This window comes from Hemitrygon akajei, chromosome 10 (assembly GCF_048418815.1).
Source record: "Hemitrygon akajei chromosome 10, sHemAka1.3, whole genome shotgun sequence".
Taxonomy (NCBI): domain Eukaryota; kingdom Metazoa; phylum Chordata; class Chondrichthyes; order Myliobatiformes; family Dasyatidae; genus Hemitrygon; species Hemitrygon akajei.
This window is the reverse complement of record NC_133133.1, coordinates 132,056,471-132,065,583: the sequence shown is the minus strand read 5'-3', so window position 1 is coordinate 132,065,583 and position 9,113 is coordinate 132,056,471. Positions and strand designations below refer to the sequence as shown.

The 9,113-nt window shown below is 45.5% G+C and overlaps 1 protein-coding gene across 3 annotated transcripts in view; it reads left to right on the top strand.

Moving 5' to 3' along the window:
* The first annotated feature begins 6,150 nt into the window (after positions 1-6,150).
* Positions 6,151-9,113, top strand: part of LOC140734684 (NACHT, LRR and PYD domains-containing protein 3-like) — a 43,077-nt gene continuing 40,114 nt past the window's right edge. For all 3 annotated transcript variants that reach the window (XM_073058981.1, XM_073058982.1, XM_073058980.1), the window contains exon 1: positions 6,151-6,286. The gene's annotated coding sequence lies outside the window, so the exon portion shown is untranslated. The remainder of the gene's footprint in view (positions 6,287-9,113) is intronic.

The following is a 9,113-nucleotide window of genomic DNA, read 5'->3' as shown; positions in this document are numbered from 1 at the left end:
TTATTCATAGATCACTCTGTTCTACTGCATTCTTCAATGCCCTACCATTTACCATGTATGTCCTATTTGGATTATTCCTACCAAAATGTAGCACCTCACATTTATCAGCATTAAGCTCCATCTGCCATCATTCAGCCCACTCTTCTAACTGGCCTAAATCTCTCTGCAAACTTTGAAAATCTACTTCATTATCCACAACGCCACCTACTTTAGTATCATCTGCATACTTACTAATCCAATTTACCACCCCATCATCCAGATCATTAATGTATATGACAAACAACATTGGACCCTGAGGCACACCACTAGTCACCAGCCTCCAACCTGACAAACAGTTATCCACCACTACTCTCTGGCATCTCCCATCCAGCCACTGTTGAATCCATTTTACTACTTCAATATTAATACCTAATGATTGAACCTTCCATGCGGAACCTTGTCAAAGGCCTTACTAAAGTCCATATAGACAACATCCACATCCTCGTCAACTTTCCTCGTAATCTCTTCAAAAAATTCAGTAAGATTTGTCAAACTTGACCTTCTATGCACAAATCCATGTTGACTGTTCCTAATCAGACCTGTCTATCCAGATAATTATATATACCATCTCTAAGAATACTTTCCATTAATTTACCCACCACTGACGTCAAACTGACAGGCCTATAATTGCTAGGTCTACTCTTAGAACCCTTTTTAAACAATGGAACCACATGAGCAATACACCAATCCTCTGGCACCATCTCCGTTTCTAACGACATTTGAAATATTTCTGTCAGAGCCCCTGCTATTTCTACACTAACCTCCCTCAAGGTCTTAGGGAATATCCTGTCAGGACCCGGAGATTTATCCACCTTTATATTCCTTAAAAGTGCCAGTACTTCCTCCTCTTTAATCGTCATAGTTTCCATAACTTCCCTACTTGTTTCCCTTACCTTACACAATTCAATATCCTTCTCCTTAGTGAATACCGAAGAAAAGAAATTGTTCAAAATCTCCCCCATCTGTTTCGGTCCACTCTGATTCTCTAAGGGACCAATTTTATCCCTCACTATCCTTGTGCTATTAATATAACTGTAGAAACCCTTTGGATTTATTTTCACCTTATTTGCCAAAGCAACCTCGTATCTTCTTTTAGCTTTTCTAATGTCTTTCTTAAGATTCTTCATATCCCTTGAGCACCTCATTTACTCCATGCTGCCTATATTTATTGTAGATCTCTCTCTCTTTTTCCTAACCAAGTTTCCAATATCCCATTTGGTAAAGGAAATGGTGACATTAAACACTGTATTCACACATTATGGTCTACATTGTCCAGTGAAGTTTGCCTGTGATACTTCGCCTTATGGTATAGGTGCAGTCATATCAGATGTTATGTGTGATGGAAGTGAACATCTCATAGTCTTTGCATCATGTCCCCTTATTGCTGTAGAGAAAATTACACACTGATTGACAGAAAAGCCTTGAGTCTGGTTTAGGGTGTAAAACACTTCCCCGGTACTTGTATGGGAGAGAGTTTATCCTCATTACTGATCTGTCATAAGGTGGGCGTTGGGAACGGACCCAAATGCAAGACACAGACACTGAAGTACTAGAGAGAGGACTAGGTGTATCAAGAAAGCAAGGGAAATGGGGACGAAACGATGCTGGACAAGACACAGGCCCTGGACGAGACTAGGAGACAGGGCATGGGCTAGGACTAGAGTAGGAAAGTGGGACCTGGACAAGGAACTAGGAACTGGGAACTAGGAACTAGGAACCTGGACAAGGACTCCGAGCCAGATACTGGACAGGGACCCGGAACCTGGGTTTTGACTCGGACCCAGGTGAGAACTGGACGTGACAAGGCAACAGGACTGGACGTGGGGGCAGGATGCAGGACTCCAGGGCTGGGCGAGGACATGAAGCTCAGACTTGGTCTTGATCAAGGGAGAGCAGGAATGCAGAGCCTAGGTCGAGGGAGAGCAGGAACACAGGGCCTAGGTCGAGGGAGAGCAAAGCAGCAGCGGGGAGAGGCACAGCTGGACACTGCCACTACTCCTGGACGAGACCAGGACTCAGGGCCTAGGCTACAACTTGGACTTGGATACGGACTGGAACCTCCTCGGAGCCTCAGTCTGGAGGACAGGAACACAGAACAGAGCCGGAGCTTGGGAACAGAACAAAGGTCCGGGGCTCTTCACAGAGTCAAGACCCCTCCTTGGGGACAGGACATAGGGCCGGGACTCAAACATGGACACTAAACACAGGGACACAAAGAGGCAGTTCCAAGCTCAACAATAGATAGTACCTTCTGTTGGTGTGGCAAGGCTCCAGTCTCACTCCGGCAGCTGAACTTGATGGCAATACAGGCGAGGTTGCTGGCAGGGCTACAGGCGTGGCTAGCCAGCAGGGCTTCAGAGGGAAGGAAGGGAACAGTCCAGCCTCAGGGTAGTGGCAAAGACTGCCTGACTTACCCAACAGAGGCAAGGACAGGAAGGGACAGATCCAACCGTAGGGTAACAACAAGGACAGCCTGACTTACCCCACAGAGGCAAGGACAGGATACCAACAAGATGAACCAGCAACCGCACTCGAACCCAGGGCCACTTATATCCCAGCCCCAGTATGAGAATCAGGTACCTGTGATTAAGCCCAACTGAAACAACGGACAGCCAGAAGACCCAGAGTCTGGAGTCTATGGACTGGAACGCGGACTTCACGGACCGGACCATGACATGATCAACTACTGATGTCCGTTTTCAATCCACACAGGGGTGTTCCGCTAACAGCAAAATGCAGGGCTCTGTCCTCAATTACAAAATTGAGTTCAAGAAGATGACTAATCATAGAAATGACGATGGATTGTCCTAGTTCTCCCCAATGCAAATGGAATTCTCTCTATTACAGCAGAGATTATCCAAAGGGAAACCTGAAAAGACCCCCTCAGGACTACATGGCCAAGCGAAATGGAATATGCAGCAGAAACTCTAGTTTCCCTATTTTTACCAGCACTTGGATGAACTTGACCTTGATGGGAGTTGTCATATGTGGGGATTGAGACTTCTTGTACCATTTAAGCTGAGAGCTAAAGTATTGGAGGAGCTGCATACTGCTCACCTGGCTATGGTCAAAATGAAAGCATTGGCTGGAAGTTCTGCCTGGTGATCTGGGGTAGGCCAGCAGATCGAGCAGCTTGCCATGCAGTGCTTGGGGTGCTAATGCATTCAGAAGGTGCCAAGAGCAGTGCCTCTCCATCCCTAGGAATATCCTGCATTACCCTGGCACAGGATCCATGCGGATTTTGCTGGACCGTTCATGGGCATATATTTCTTGGTAGTAGTGGATGCAGCTACAAGGTGGCCAGAAGTGTTCCCAATAGCCTCCACTGTTGATATGTAGAGAAGCCCTTTCTCAATGGACCAAAGTTTGTTGCAGAATACTTTCAGATTACATCTGCACTGTACCAACCAGCTACAAGTGGCTTGGTGGAAAGGTTTGTCCAGCATCTAAAGAACGCACTGCAATGTCAGCAGAACACTCTACACAGACACTGAGCCAGAAATTCCCCAATTTTCTCCTTGCATGTCACAATGCAGTACAGTCCACAACCTAAAAGTCACCAGCTATGCTGTTCCTGGGTCAGGCCTTGCACCTGTGCTTGGATCTGCTCAAACCCAGTCTCAGAAGGAGTATACAGTGGTGTTCCACAGGGGTCCGTGTTGGGGCCGCTTCTTTTTACATTGTATATCAACGATTTGGATTATGAAATAGATGGCTTTGTGGCTAAGTTTGCTGATGATACAAAGATAGGTGGAGGGGCCGGTAGTGCAGAGAGACTTGGATAGATTGGGGGAATGGGCAAAGAAGTGGCAAATGAATTACAATGTCGGAAAGTGCACTTTGGTAGAAGAAGTAAACAGGCAGTCTATTATTTAAATGGGGAGAGAATTCAAAGTTCTGAGATGCAACGGGACTTGGGAGTCCTCGTGCAGGATACCCTTAAGGTTAACTTCCAGGTTGAGTTGGTGGTGAAGAAGGCGAATGCAATGTTGGCATTCATTTCTAGAGGAATAAAGTATAGGAGCAGGGATGTGATGTTGAGGCTCTATAAGGCACAGGCAAGACCTCACTTGGAATACTGTGTGCAGTTTTGGGCTCCTTATTTAAGAACGGATGTGCTGACATTGGAGAGGGTTCAGAGAAGATTCACTAGAATGATTCCGGGAATGAGAGGGTTAACATATGAGGAATGTTTGACCGCTCTTGGACTGTACTCCTTGGAGTTTAGAAGAATGAGGGGGGACCTCAAAGAAATATTTCAAATGTTGAAAGGCATGGACAGAGTGGATGTGGCAAAGTTGTTTCCCATGGTGGGGGGAGTCTAGTACGAGAGGACATGACTTGAGGATTGCAGGGCACCCATTCAGAACAGAGATCCTAAAATTTCTTTTAGCCAGAGGGTGGTGAATCTATGGAATTTATTACCACAGGCGGCAGTGGAGATCAAGTCATTGGGTGTACTTAAGGCAGAGATTGACAGGTATCTGAGTAGTCAGGGCATCAAAGGTTATGGTGAGAAGGTGGGGGAATGGGACTAAAGGGGAGATTGGATCAGCTCATGTTGAAATGGTGGAGCAGACTTGATGGGCTGAATGGCCGACTTCTGCTCCTTTGTCTTATGGTCTAAACAGCTGAGATGAATTGAGAGCTCCTCAAACAAGGAAACTCGACGTTTCACTCCTGGACAAGCAGTCCTGGTGAGGGACTACAGAGATGATCAAAAATGGGTACTTGCATAGATTAAGGACAGAAATTGACCACTCTCCTACACAGTACAGATTGCATCTGATGTCATCTGGAGATGACACAACTATCAACTGAGGAGAGAAGAGTCAATTGTTGGAGAAGAAAGATGTCCAGATCTATCAGAACCACTTCCTGCAGACCCAGAGTCAAGTCCTACAACCACCATGGAGGAGGTCCCAGAACCTGAGACCGTTTCACAGCCACAAGTCTGACCTTCCAACCAGTGGCCGACCTTGTCAGGAAAAATGTTATCCCACAAGATTAAGAAATCCTCCATTCTATATTGAGTTGGAGTTTATAGATAAGCAGGGAAGAATGCTGTGTACTTAATATTTCAGTAATATTTGAGCAATATTGTAAACACGTTGTTTGATTAAGCATTCTTTGTTCATTAAAATAATTTATTTTGGGTTGCATGTAAAAGTACGTGAATGGCGAGCACGTGAGTACATAAGTGCACAGCACACTAAAAGTAAAAGTGAGGTACTCGTTTATCCCGGTCTCCCCATGTTTTTCTTTTAATTAATTTCTGGAGTTATAAAACAGAACAGAACTGCCAACATCTCTGCAAGGTGTTCCCTTCGAATCAACTTTGGCCAGATCCTCTCTCACGTCTCGGTAGTTTTCTTTACTCCGAGATTAACTTTGGTGCAGGCATTCACAATAGAACAATTAAATACAATAGAATGAAAGAAAATCTACAAGGAGTGACAAAACAACATGCAAAAGAAGAGAAACTGTGCAAATACATAAAATAATAAACAGAGGGCATGAACTGTAGATTCCTTGAAAGTGAGTCTATAGCTTGTGGAATCAGATCTGAGCTGAGGTGAGTGAAGTTATCCACACTGGTTCAGGTGCTTGGTAGTTGTAGGGTAATAATTTCCTGAACCTGGCGGTGTGGGACCTGAGGCTCCTGTACCTCCTTCCCTGTGGCAGCAGCGAGAGGGGAGCATGGCCTGGGTGGTTGAGGTCCTTGATGATAGATGCTGCTTTCCTGTGGTACCGCTTCTTCCAGATGTGCTCAATGGTGGGTGGGCTGTATCCGCTTCAAGAATCAAGATTGTTTAATGTAATTTCCAGTATACAGGTGTAAAGGAGAATGAAATAATTGTTACTCCGGATCTCTTTGTAGCTTTTTCCGTTCTATTTACACACACACACACACACACACACACACACACACACACACACACACACACACACACACACACACACACACACACACACACACACACACACACACATATATTAACAGTTGTAAATTTTAACTAAACCAGAAAATGTAACAGGGTGGGGATTGTCTGTGAAGGCTCAGGTCGGAGTTCCGATGACATCTGCGCATGCTCACTCGGTTGACAGTCTCGGAAGGCCGGTAGTTTCGTATTTGATTTTAGTTGTAGCGGGTTGTTGACAGGGTTGGGAGAGGGAGAGGACTCTCAAACCCTAGGGCGAGAAGCGGAAGGAAAGCTCACGGCCCGGGGGCAACAATTTCCTATCGGTGAGTATTTCCCGCCGGTTGGGAAGTGACTCCAGTTAAAATTCGAGACATGCAGTGCTGTTCCGCCTCCTGCGCAGTGCCGGCTGAGGTCGCCCCGGTTAGCGAGGCTTTACAACAGGGCTGCCTAACGCCGAGCTGCCACGAATGCCCAGGTGCTTCTGTTCTGGGAACGGAGGGTCGGTGAGGGTGGTGACTGATCGCCAGGATTGAACCCATCCTTTCAGTTGTGGCTCTGTCTCCACCAGCAGTGTCCAGTAATGAGATCTGAATCATGACGGTAACTGTCCTGGGACGCAGGGAGCGGCCATTCGGCACACTGCGGAAGGGGAAAGTTAAACAGGGTACCGGCAGTACAGTACGCGCATGCATGTGTGTTTACTTGCTGCAGAGGCTAGTTAGAAGGAGTTAGTGGTTAGCTGATAACGACCAACCCTGCTAATAGGCAAAAATCCTTGTGATTCCTGATATTTGAACCTTTTATCGGAAATAGAGCGTATCCAATTACTCAATCCGAGCTCCGCAAAAATTTGTACATAATTTTATTCCCCGAACCCCACCCCCCCACACCTTTTCCAAAGCAAGAATCCAGGCTCTCTAATATTTCTGCATAATTGAAATGATTTTTCTAGTCTTGTTCTCTGGCATTTTATTAGTCATTAATGTTTCCACGTTTCCACCTGTGTGTATCGTTTGAACACAACTATTCATTGACATTGGTCAAGATTTGTGAGCTGCTAGCCCCATCAAGTACAGCCCGTGTGGTAAATGGCTGTTTGGAGAGAGACACATCCTAGCATGCGCTGGGACACATCAGCGATGTAACCTGGGTAATCGGGTGTTTCGGATCTTTCAACGTCAGCCTCACCACCCTCTCCCAGGCAATCCGGGTTTGTGCCCCAGCAGCGTTGGTCCACGGGTCACACCTCTTGATCCATAGCTGTATGGAGGCTCACTCAGCAGCCCCTGTGACGGTCTGATGTCTCATTTCTTTGCAGCGCCCGTAATGCCAAGGAGAGAGTAGGCTCTGCAAAGCGAGCAGCCAGCAAAACCTTTACGCCCCTCCTCTATAAGCTTACATCGTGGCCTCCTCCCTTGTCTTTGGTACCAACTCCCAGTACTTGGCTTCCTTATGCTCAAACGCCTGCTCAATCCGGTCTTCCTCCGTTATACCATAACCATCTGCTTCAGCTTTCTGACAGAATGACTGTGTCATAGAAACACAGAAACATAGAAAAACTACAGCATAATACAGGCCCTTCGGCCCACAATGCTGTGCCGAACATGTACTTACTTTAGAAATTACCTAGGGTTACCCATAGCCCTCTATTTTTATAAGCTCCATGTACCTATCCATGAGTCTCTTAAAAGACCCTATTGTACCTGTCTCCACTACTGTCGCTGGCAACCCATTCCACGCACTCACGACTCTCTGCATAAAACAACTTACCCCTGACATCTTCTCTGTACCAACTTCCATAGCACCTTAAAACTGTGCCTTCTGGGTGTCAACTTGGTGATGATGTGAACAAGTCGGGGAACTTTAATTGCTTGCTATGATCGACTTACAGTTTCTAGTCAGACACCAGAGTAAGCAAGCCTGCTGGTGATCTGGGCTGAGGCCATGGATGGTTTCCAGCTTTGACAAAAGCTATGGGCTTTCTAGGTTGGTGAGTTCAACATTTCGAGCCACAAATACAGAAGAAGTAGCACGTTTGCAAGTCTGAAGGTACCCAACCAGTCCATGCCTGCTGTCCCTATCACCCCTATTAAATGTTGTACCTAAACTTTCCCACTTTGATACTCCACAGCCTTGCCAACATTCCATATGAATTCCTGATTATTTGCTATATTTTTGTTTCAAACAGAATAATTCTGGGCAGCTCTGTACCACAACATTGCTGTCACACTAAGTTTATAGATTCTGGCTTTTGTTGTTGTTGCTTCCTGAGTGGATAAACTCTCATTTTCCCAGTTTGATGACTTGTGTGCCCTCACGGTCTATCCATTTCCCTCGGCAGGCTCTTTGTGTCCTTGGTTTTCCAACCCACCAACTTTTGCATCATTGGCAATTTCGGTTAAAATGCACACAGTCATCAGATATAAAATGAAGGAAGGGAATTCCAGACACATTATACTCTGTGTCTAGAAGAAAACTTGACCCCCCCAACATATCACTTGAACCTCTCACCTTAAATGCTTAGACATTTTGCCACTGGGACAAAGGTACTGACTCTTCATTGTATTCAGCCTCTCAAAAGTTATACGATTGGGTCTCCCCTCAGTTGCTTGCTGCAGAGAAAACCCTCCAAGTTTGTCCAATCGCTCTTTATAGCACATCCCTCTAATCCAGCGAGCATCCTAGTTAATCTCTTCTGTACCCTCTCCAAAACGTCCACATCCTTCTATAATGAGGTGACTAGGCAATGGTCATTAATAGTTCGCAAATAGTTGAGAGAGTACTGATTACTTGGCACTTGATGCAAATTGAAAATCACCTATTTATCCCAGTGATTGGTGGTCTGCTTATCTCGGGATCTGTCAGACTTCTTGAAGAACCCACACTCCTGGTGTTCACACCTTCACCTCTCCACTCATTTTACTACTTTTGTTCTTTCAACAATCTGTTACAGAATAACAATGCTCAAGCTAATTTAATCAATTTAGTGCTTTGTTTTAAAAGTAGATAGTTTTTTCGTAAAGCTGGATAAAGGTGGAAGTTTCATGGATTTCACAACTGAATTTATTGTGTGATTTCTGGAGCAGACACATCGTTTCCAGCACTGTCTTATTTTAGGATATGCATCTCTAGATGCAGCGCTGCTGAATA